Below are 12011 nucleotides of genomic sequence, written 5' to 3' on the forward strand. Positions count from 1 at the left end.
CAGTGATAGCTATCAGTACAGGAGGAGGAGTTATCAGTGACAGCTATCAGTACAGGAGGAGGAGTTATCAGTGACTGACAGCTATCAGTACAGGAGGAGGAGTTATCCGTGACAGTTATCAGTACAGGAGGAGGTGTTATCAGTGATAGCTATCAGTAGAGGAGGAGGAGTTATCAGTGACAGCTATCAGTACAGGAGGAGGAGTTATCAGTGACTGACAGCTATCAGTACAGGGGGAGGAGTTATCAGTGACAGCTATCAGTACAGGAGGAGGTGTTATCAGTGATAGCTATCAGTACAGGAGGAGGAGTTATCAGTGACAGCTATCAGTACAGGAGGAGGAGTTATCAGTGACTGACAGCTATCAGTACAGGGGGAGGAGTTATCAGTGACAGCTATCAGTACAGGAGGAGGAGTTATCAGTGACAGCTATCAGTACAGGAGGAGGAGTTATCAGTGACAGCTATCAGTATAGGAGGAGGAGTTATCAGTGATAGCTATCAGTACAGGAGGAGGAGTTATCAGTGACAGCTATCAGTACAGGAGGAGATGTTATCAGTGACAGCTATCAGTACAGGAGGAGGTGTTATCAGTGACAGCTATCAGTACAGGAGGAGGTGTTATCAGTGACAGCTATCGGTACAGGAGGAGGTGTTATCAGTGACAGCTATCAGTATAGGAGGAGGAGTTATCAGTGACAGCTATCAGTACAGGAGAAGGTGATATCAGTGACAGCTATCAGTACAGGAGGAGGTGTTATCAGTGACAGCTATCAGTACAGGAGGAGGTGTTATCAGTGACAGCTATCAGTACAGGAGGAGGTGATATCAGTGACAGTTATCAGTACAGGAGGAGGAGTTATCAGTGACTGACAGCTATCAGTACAGGAGGAGGTGTTATCAGTGACAGCTATCAGTACAGGAGGAGGTGTTATCAGTGACAGCTATCAGTACAGGAGGAGGAGTTATCAGTGACAGCTATCATTACAGGAGGAGGAGTTATCAGTGACAGCTATCAGTACAGGAGGAGGTGTTATCAGTGACAGCTATCAGTACAGGAGTAGATGTTATCAGTGACAGCTATCAGTACAGGAGGAGGTGTTATCAGTGACAGCTATCAGTACAGGAGGAGGTGTTATCAGTGACAGCTATCAGTACAGGAGGAGGTGTTATCAGTGACAGCTATCAGTACAGGAGGAGGTGATATCAGTGACAGCTATCAGTACAGGAGGAGGTGATATCAGTGACAGCTATCAGTACAGGAGAAGGTGATATCAGTGACAGCTATCAGTACAGGAGGAGGTGTTATCAGTGACAGCTATCAGTACAGGAGGAGGTGATATCAGTGACAGCTATCAGTACAGGAGGAGGTGTTATCAGTGACAGTTATCAGTACAGGAGGAGGTGTTATCAGTGACAGCTATCAGTACAGGAGGAGGTGATATCAGTGACAGCTATCAGTACAGGAGGAGGTGTTATCAGTGACAGTTATCAGTACAGGAGGAGGTGTTATCAGTGACAGCTATCAGTACAGGAGGAGGTGGAGTTATCAGTGACAGCTATCAGTACAGGAGGAGGTGTTATCAGTGACAGCTATCAGTACAGGAGGAGATGTTATCAGTGACAGCTATCAGTACAGGAGGAGGTGATATCAGTGACAGCTATCAGTACAGGAGGATGTGTAATCAGTGACAGCTATCAGTACAGGAGGAGGTGTTATCAGTGATAGCTATCAGTACAGGAGGAGGAGTTATCAGTGACAGCTATCAGTACAGGAGGAGGAGTTATCAGTGACTGACAGCTATCAGTACAGGAGGAGGAGTTATCAGTGACAGTTATCAGTACAGGAGGAGGTGTTATCAGTGATAGCTATCAGTACAGGAGGAGGAGTTATCAGTGACAGCTATCAGTACAGGAGGAGGAGTTATCAGTGACTGACAGCTATCAGTACAGGGGGAGGAGTTATCAGTGACAGCTATCAGTACAGGAGGAGGTGTTATCAGTGATAGCTATCAGTACAGGAGGAGGAGTTATCAGTGACAGCTATCAGTACAGGAGGAGGAGTTATCAGTGACTGACAGCTATCAGTACAGGAGGGAGGGGTTATCAGTGACTGACAGCTATCAGTACAGGAGGAGGAGTTATCAGTGACAGTTATCAGTACAGGAGGAGGTGTTATCAGTGACAGCTATCAGTACAGGAGGAGGTGTTATCAGTGACAGCTATCAGTACAGGAGGAGGAGTTATCAGTGACAGTTATCAGTACAGGAGGAGGTGTTATCAGTGACAGCTATCAGTACAGGAGGAGGAGTTATCAGTGACAGCTATCAGTACAGGAGGAGGAGTTATCAGTGACAGTTATCAGTACAGGAGGAGGAGTTATCAGTGACAGTTATCAGTACAGGAGGAGGAGTTATCAGTGACAGTTATCAGTACAGGAGGAGGAGTTATCAGTGAAAGCTATCAGTACAGGAGGAGGAGTTATCAGTGACAGCTATCAGTACAGGAGGAGGTGTTATCAGTGACAGCTATCAGTACAGGAGGAGGAGTTATCAGTGACAGCTATCAGTATAGGAGGAGGTGTTATCAGTGACAGCTATCAGTACAGGAGGAGGAGTTATCAGTGACAGTTATCAGTACAGGAGGAGGAGTTATCAGTGACAGTTATCAGTACAGGAGGAGGTGATATCAGTGACAGCTATCAGTACAGGAGGAGGTGTTATCAGTGACAGCTATCAGTACAGGAGGAGGTGTTATCAGTGACAGCTATCAGTACAGGAGGAGGTGTTATCAGTGACAGCTATCAGTACAGGAGGAGGTTTTATCAGTGATAGCTATCAGTACAGGAGGAGGTGATATCAGTGACAGCTATCAGTACAGGAGGAGGTGTTATCAGTGACAGCTATCAGTACAGGGGGAGGGGTTATCAGTGACAGCTATCAGTACAGGAGGAAGTGTTTTCAGTGACAGCTATCAGTACAGGAGGAGGTGTTATCAGTGACAGCTATTAGTACAGGAGGAGGAGTTATCAGTGACAGCTATCAGTACAGGAGGAGGTGGAGTTATCAGTGACAGCTATCAGTACAGGAGGAGGTGTTATCAGTGACAGCTATCAGTACAGGAGGACGTGTTATCAGTGACAGCTATCAGTACAGGAGGAGGTGTTATCAGTGACAGCTATCAGTACAGGAGGAGATTTTATCAGTGATAGCTATCAGTACAGGAGGAGGTGCAGTTATCAGTGACAGCTATCAGTACAGGAGGAGGTGTTATCAGTGACTGACAGCTATCAGTACAGGAGGAGGTGTTATCAGTGACAGCTATCAGTACAGGAGGAGGTGTTATCAGTGACAGCTATCAGTACAGGAGATGTTATCAGTGACAGCTATCAGTACAGGAGGAGGAGTTATCAGTGACAGCTATCAGTACAGGAGGAGGAGTTATCAGTGACAGCTATCAGTACAGGAGGAGGAGTTATCAGTGACAGTTATCAGTACAGGAGGAGGAGTTATCAGTGACAGCTATCAGTACAGGAGGAGGAGTTATCAGTGACAGCTATCAGTACAGGAGGAGGAGTTATCAGTGACAGCTATCAGTACAGGAGGAGGTGTTATCAGTGACAGCTATCAGTACAGGAGGAGGTGATATCAGTGACAGCTATCAGTACAGGAGGAGATGTTATCAGTGACAGCTATCAGTACAGGAGGAGGTGATATCAGTGACAGTTATCAGTACAGGAGGAGGTGTTATCAGTGACAGCTATCAGTACAGGAGTAGATGTTATCAGTGACAGCTATCAGTACAGGAGGAGGTGTTATCAGTGACAGCTATCAGTACAGGAGGAGGTGTTATCAGTGACAGCTATCAGTACAGGAGGAGGTGTTATCAGTGACAGTTATCAGTACAGGAGGAGGTGTTATCAGTGACAGCTATCAGTACAGGAGGAGGTGGAGTTATCAGTGACAGCTATCAGTACAGGAGGAGGTGATATCAGTGACAGCTATCAGTACAGGAGGAGGTGTTATCAGTGACAGCTATCAGTACAGGAGGAGGTGTTATCAGTGATAGCTATCAGTACAGGAGGAGGAGTTATCAGTGACAGCTATCAGTACAGGAGGAGGAGTTATCAGTGACTGACAGCTATCAGTACAGGAGGAGGAGTTATCAGTGACAGTTATCAGTACAGGAGGAGGTGTTATCAGTGATAGCTATCAGTACAGGAGGAGGAGTTATCAGTGACAGCTATCAGTACAGGAGGAGGAGTTATCAGTGACTGACAGCTATCAGTACAGGGGGAGGAGTTATCAGTGACAGCTATCAGTACAGGAGGAGGTGTTATCAGTGATAGCTATCAGTACAGGAGGAGGAGTTATCAGTGACAGCTATCAGTACAGGAGGAGGAGTTATCAGTGACAGCTATCAGTATAGGAGGAGGAGTTATCAGTGATAGCTATCAGTACAGGAGGAGGAGTTATCAGTGACAGCTATCAGTACAGGAGGAGGTGTTATCAGTGACAGCTATCAGTACAGGAGGAGGTGTTATCAGTGACAGCTATCAGTACAGGAGGAGGAGTTATCAGTGACAGCTATCAGTATAGGAGGAGGAGTTATCAGTGATAGCTATCAGTACAGGAGGAGGAGTTATCAGTGACAGCTATCAGTACAGGAGGAGGAGTTATCAGTGACAGCTATCAGTACAGGAGGAGGTGTTATCAGTGACAGCTATCAGTACAGGAGGAGGAGTTATCAGTGACAGCTATCAGTACAGGAGGAGGAGTTATCAGTGACAGCTATCAGTACAGGAGGAGGAGTTATCAGTGACAGCTATCAGTACAGGGGGAGGAGTTATCAGTGACAGCTATCAGTACAGGGGGAGGAGTTATCAGTGACTGACAGCTATCAGTACAGGAGGAGGAGTTATCAGTGACAGGTATCAGTACAGGAGGAGGTGTTATCAGTGACAGCTATCAGTACAGGAGGAGGAGTTATCAGTGACAGCTATCAGTACAGGAGGAGGTGTTATCAGTGACAGCTATCAGTACAGGAGGAGGAGTTATCAGTGACAGCTATCAGTACAGGAGGAGGTGTTATCAGTGACAGCTTTCAGTATAGTAGGAGGAGTTATCAGTGACAGCTATCAGTACAGGAGGAGGTGTTATCAGTGACAGCTATCAGTACAGGAGGAGGAGTTATCAGTGACAGCTATCAGTACAGGAGGAGGAGTTATCAGTGACAGCTATCAGTACAGGAGGAGGAGTTATCAGTGACAGCTATCAGTACAGGAGGAGGTGTTATCAGTGACAGCTATCAGTACAGGAGGAGGAGTTATCAGTACAGGAGGAGGTGTTATCAGTGATAGCTATCAGTACAGGAGGAGGTGTTATCAGTGACAGCTATCAGTACAGGAGGAGGTGTTATCAGTGACAGCTATCAGTACAGGAGGAGGAGTTATCAGTGACAGTTATCAGTACAGGAGGAGGTGTTATCAGTGACAGCTATCAGTACAGGAGGAGGTGTTATCAGTGACTGACAGCTATCAGTACAGGAGGAGGTGTTATCAGTGACAGCTATCAGTACAGGAGGAGGTGTTATCAGTGACTGACAGCTATCAGTACAGGAGGAGGAGTTATCAGTGACAGCTATCAGTACAGGAGGAGGAGTTATCAGTGACAGCTATCAGTACAGGAGGAGGTGTTATCAGTGACAGCTATCAGTACAGGAGGAGGTGTTATCAGTGACAGCTATCAGTACAGGAGGAGGTGTTATCAGTGACAGCTATCAGTACAGGAGGAGGTGTTATCAGTGACAGCTATCAGTACAGGAGGAGGTGTTATCAGTGACAGCTATCAGTACAGGAGGAGGAGTTATCAGTGACAGCTATCAGTACAGGAGGAGGAGTTATCAGTGACAGCTATCAGTACAGGAGAAGGTGATATCAGTGACAGCTATCAGTACAGGAGGAGGTGTTATCAGTGACAGCTATCAGTACAGGAGGAGGTGTTATCAGTGACAGCTATCAGTACAGGAGGAGGAGTTATCAGTGACAGCTATCAGTACAGGAGGAGGAGTTATCAGTGACAGCTATCAGTACAGGAGGAGGTGTTATCAGTGACAGCTATCAGTACAGGAGGAGGAGTTATCAGTGACAGCTATCAGTACAGGAGGAGGAGTTATCAGTGACAGCTATCAGTACAGGAGGAGGAGTTATCAGTGACAGCTATCAGTACAGGGGGAGGAGTTATCAGTGACAGCTATCAGTACAGGGGGAGGAGTTATCAGTGACTGACAGCTATCAGTACAGGAGGAGGAGTTATCAGTGACAGGTATCAGTACAGGAGGAGGTGTTATCAGTGACAGCTATCAGTACAGGAGGAGGAGTTATCAGTGACAGCTATCAGTACAGGAGGAGGTGTTATCAGTGACAGCTATCAGTACAGGAGGAGGAGTTATCAGTGACAGCTATCAGTACAGGAGGAGGTGTTATCAGTGACAGCTATCAGTACAGGAGGAGATGTTATCAGTGACAGCTATCAGTACAGGAGGAGGAGTTATCATTGACAGCTATCAGTACAGGAGGAGGAGTTATCAGTGACAGCTATCAGTACAGGAGGAGGTGTTATCAGTGACAGCTATCAGTACAGGAGGAGGTGTTATCAGTGACAGCTATCAGTACAGGAGGAGGTGTTATCAGTGACAGCTATCAGTACAGGAGGAGGAGTTATCAGTGACAGCTATCAGTACAGGAGGAGGTGTTATCAGTGACAGCTTTCAGTATAGGAGGAGGAGTTATCAGTGACAGCTATCAGTACAGGAGGAGGTGTTATCAGTGACAGCTATCAGTACAGGAGGAGGAGTTATCAGTGACAGCTATCAGTACAGGAGGAGGAGTTATCAGTGACAGCTATCAGTACAGGAGGAGGAGTTATCAGTGACAGCTATCAGTACAGGAGGAGGTGTTATCAGTGACAGCTATCAGTACAGGAGGAGGAGTTATCAGTACAGGAGGAGGTGTTATCAGTGATAGCTATCAGTACAGGAGGAGGTGTTATCAGTGACAGCTATCAGTACAGGAGGAGGTGTTATCAGTGACAGCTATCAGTACAGGAGGAGGAGTTATCAGTGACAGTTATCAGTACAGGAGGAGGTGTTATCAGTGACAGCTATCAGTACAGGAGGAGGTGTTATCAGTGACTGACAGCTATCAGTACAGGAGGAGGTGTTATCAGTGACAGCTATCAGTACAGGAGGAGGTGTTATCAGTGACTGACAGCTATCAGTACAGGAGGAGGAGTTATCAGTGACAGCTATCAGTACAGGAGGAGGAGTTATCAGTGACAGCTATCAGTACAGGAGGAGGTGTTATCAGTGACAGCTATCAGTACAGGAGGAGGTGTTATCAGTGACAGCTATCAGTACAGGAGGAGGTGTTATCAGTGACAGCTATCAGTACAGGAGGAGGTGTTATCAGTGACAGCTATCAGTACAGGAGGAGGTGTTATCAGTGACAGCTATCAGTACAGGAGGAGGAGTTATCAGTGACAGCTATCAGTACAGGAGGAGGAGTTATCAGTGACAGCTATCAGTACAGGAGAAGGTGATATCAGTGACAGCTATCAGTACAGGAGGAGGTGTTATCAGTGACAGCTATCAGTACAGGAGGAGGTGTTATCAGTGACAGCTATCAGTACAGGAGGAGGAGTTATCAGTGACAGCTATCAGTACAGGAGGAGGAGTTATCAGTGACAGCTATCAGTACAGGAGGAGGTGTTATCAGTGACAGCTATCAGTACAGGAGGAGGAGTTATCAGTGACAGCTATCAGTACAGGAGGAGGAGTTATCAGTGACAGCTATCAGTACAGGAGGAGGAGTTATCAGTGACAGCTATCAGTACAGGGGGAGGAGTTATCAGTGACTGACAGCTATCAGTACAGGAGGAGGAGTTATCAGTGACAGGTATCAGTACAGGAGGAGGTGTTATCAGTGACAGCTATCAGTACAGGAGGAGGAGTTATCAGTGACAGCTATCAGTACAGGAGGAGGTGTTATCAGTGACAGCTATCAGTACAGGAGGAGGAGTTATCAGTGACAGCTATCAGTACAGGAGGAGGTGTTATCAGTGACAGCTATCAGTACAGGAGGAGATGTTATCAGTGACAGCTATCAGTACAGGAGGAGGAGTTATCATTGACAGCTATCAGTACAGGAGGAGGAGTTATCAGTGACAGCTATCAGTACAGGAGGAGGTGTTATCAGTGACAGCTATCAGTACAGGAGGAGGTGTTATCAGTGACTGACAGCTATCAGTACAGGAGGAGGTGTTATCAGTGACAGCTTTCAGTATAGGAGGAGGAGTTATCAGTGACAGCTATCAGTACAGGAGGAGGTGTTATCAGTGACAGCTATCAGTACAGGAGGAGGAGTTATCAGTGACAGCTATCAGTACAGGAGGAGGAGTTATCAGTGACAGCTATCAGTACAGGAGGAGGAGTTATCAGTGACAGCTATCAGTACAGGAGGAGGTGTTATCAGTGACAGCTATCAGTACAGGAGGAGGAGTTATCAGTACAGGAGGAGGTGTTATCAGTGATAGCTATCAGTACATGAGGAGGTGTTATCAGTGACAGCTATCAGTACAGGAGGAGGTGTTATCAGTGACAGCTATCAGTACAGGAGGAGGAGTTATCAGTGACAGTTATCAGTACAGGAGGAGGTGTTATCAGTGACAGCTATCAGTACAGGAGGAGGTGTTATCAGTGACTGACAGCTATCAGTACAGGAGGAGGTGTTATCAGTGACAGCTATCAGTACAGGAGGAGGTGTTATCAGTGACAGCTATCAGTACAGGAGGAGGAGTTATCAGTGACAGCTATCAGTACAGGAGGAGGAGTTATCAGTGACAGCTATCAGTACAGGAGAAGGTGATATCAGTGACAGCTATCAGTACAGGAGGAGGTGTTATCAGTGACAGCTATCAGTACAGGAGGAGGTGTTATCAGTGACAGCTATCAGTACAGGAGGAGGAGTTATCAGTGACAGCTATCAGTACAGGAGGAGGAGTTATCAGTGACAGCTATCAGTACAGGAGGAGGTGTTATCAGTGACAGCTATCAGTACAGGAGGAGGAGTTATCAGTGACAGCTATCAGTACAGGAGGAGGAGTTATCAGTGACAGCTATCAGTACAGGAGGAGGAGTTATCAGTGACAGCTATCAGTACAGGGGGAGGAGTTATCAGTGACAGCTATCAGTACAGGGGGAGGAGTTATCAGTGACTGACAGCTATCAGTACAGGAGGAGGAGTTATCAGTGACAGGTATCAGTACAGGAGGAGGTGTTATCAGTGACAGCTATCAGTACAGGAGGAGGAGTTATCAGTGACAGCTATCAGTACAGGAGGAGGAGTTATCAGTGACAGCTATCAGTACAGGAGGAGGAGTTATCAGTGACAGCTATCAGTACAGGAGGAGGTGTTATCAGTGACAAACAGTTATCTCTCTATGTACATTAATACACACAGTGCTATATGTCACTGACAACACCTCCTTCTGTTCCAATAGCTGTTCACAGGAGTGGAACAAAGGAAAGTTATAAATGTATAAAATATAGGCTTTACTGAATCTTCTCATAAAAAGAAACCTGGTACATATCAATCCGCTCAGCATCTTCTGCCCTATATTTAACACAGTGCTTTCAGATTGCATTGCATTTTGTGGAGACAAGTCCTCTTTAATGCCTTAATGACCGTCAAATTTTCCATTTTTTTATTCTTACTCCCAGGTTTTCCAAGCCATAACCTTTTTTATTCTGTTATTCACATAGCTGTATGAGTTAGTGCAGCCCGCAAAAAAACTTTCTAATGGCACCATTTATGGAAGCGGGAAATAAATTCCAAATGAGGTGGAATTCTTAAAAATAACACCATCTCACCACAGTTTGTGGGATTTTTTTTACACCATTCACAATGAGTTAAAACTGAGCTGTTACCTTTATTCTTCAGGTCAGTATACTTATGGTGATATCCTAGATGTATAGTTTTTCTTGCACGTTAATACTGAAAAAAAAAAACTTTCTACCGCCATATTCTGACTCATAACTCTTTTTTTAGTTATGTGTACGGCGCTGTGTGAGGGCTCATTTTTTGCAGGGCAATCTGTACATTTCAGTGATACCATTTTAGGGTATTTTGATCACTTTTTATTTACATCTTCGTGGCAGCTAAAGCGACCAAAAAATTGCAAATCTGCTATTTAGACTTTTCATGTTTGCCCTATGTGAAAAGTGTTTTTCTGTTTTGATAACATGCCCGTTTTCACACGTGGTGAGGCCGATGATGTGTATTTTTTTATTATTTGCATATTTTTATTTACATTTTGGGGAAAGGAGTTGGTCTTTAGAATTTTTTATTTTTAAAAACATATTTTTTTTTACTTTTTTATAGTTCCCACAGGGAACTGTGACTAGCAATGATTTGATTGCTTCTCTCATAAACTCCAATGCATGAGCTTTGGAGTCTAGGAGGATTTTAATATGTTTCTACAGAGCCCTGCCACAGGCAGGGGCTTCAGAGAAAGTAATATGCAGCAGCCTCCTGTCTCACAGGAGCTGCAGCATACACGTCCGCCTCCCCTGTTCTCCGCGCTTCTGGGTTTTACGGCATCCAGATGCTGTGCTCACATTTTACCACAGCATTTGAAGGGTTAAAATTCTGCAACCTGCATTACCGGGTCTTTGTGGCGGATATGGTGCACGCACCAGCAGGTGCTATTTTTAAATGCCCAGCCGCCATGTGAATTTACATTGGGCGGTCAGGAGAAGGTTAAGACAATTTCATTATTACTGTATGCCACTTCGGAAATTAGGTTCACCTGCATAAAACAAAGACAGGCTTAAAATCCCCTTCTCAATGTTGTGTCTTCAGGTGATGAGTCCGTCTTCTATGTGATGTCTCCTAGTGATGATTGCCCCTACTCCATGTGCTGTCTCCCGGTGATGACTGCCCTACTCCGTGTGGTGTCTTCAGATGATAATAAGTCCGTCCTCTACGTGATGTCTCCCGGTGATGATTGCCCGACTCCATGTGCTGTCTCCCAGTGATGATTGCGATACTCCATGTGGTGTCTTCAGATAATATTGAGTCCGTCCTCTATGTGATGTCTCCTGGTGATGATTGCCCCTACTCCATGTGGTGTCTTCAGATGATAATAAGTCCGTACTCTATGCGATGTCTCCCGGTGACGATTGCCCCTACTCCATGTGCTGTCTCCAGGTGATGATTGCCCTACTTCATGTGGTGTCTGAAGATGATAATAAGTCTGTCCTCTATGTCAGTGTTTCCCAACCAGTGTGCCTCCAGCTGTTGCAAAACTACAACTCCCAGCATGCCTGCACAGCCAAAGGCTGTCCGGGCATGCTGGGAGTTGTAGTTTTGCAACAGCTGGAGGCACACTGGTTGGGAAACACTGCTCTATGTGATGTCTCCCGGTGATAATTGCCCTACTCCATGTGGTGTCTTCAGATGATAAGTCCGTCCTCTATGTGATGTCTCCCGGTGATGATTGCCGTGCTCCATGTGGTGTCTTCAGATGATAAGTCCGTACTCTATGTGATGTCTGCCGGTGATGATGGACCCTACTCCATATGGCATCTCCAGGTAATAATGATTCCGTCCTCTATGTGATGACTTCCAGTAATGATGTGCCCTACTCTATGTGCTGTCTCCCAGTGATGATTATCCCTACTCTACGTAGTTTCTTCATATGATAATAAGTCCATCCTCTATGTGATGACTCCCACTAATGATGCATTATATTTTATGTGGTGTCTCCCGGTAATGATGGCCCTACTCTTCATGGGATGTGTCACCGTCCTCCTCTCATTAGTCCCATGAGCTTATGTATAAACACTAATCCATTGAGAGAAACTGGAAATTTCTGTGATACAATTGCCTGCAGTAAATATGTTCATAGCCAAGATTTGGATGTGGTTTGTAGTCTGCTGCCCTCCAAAAATATA

Source organism: Bufo bufo, chromosome 6 (assembly GCF_905171765.1).
Source record: "Bufo bufo chromosome 6, aBufBuf1.1, whole genome shotgun sequence".
Classification (NCBI taxonomy): Eukaryota; Metazoa; Chordata; class Amphibia; order Anura; family Bufonidae; genus Bufo; species Bufo bufo.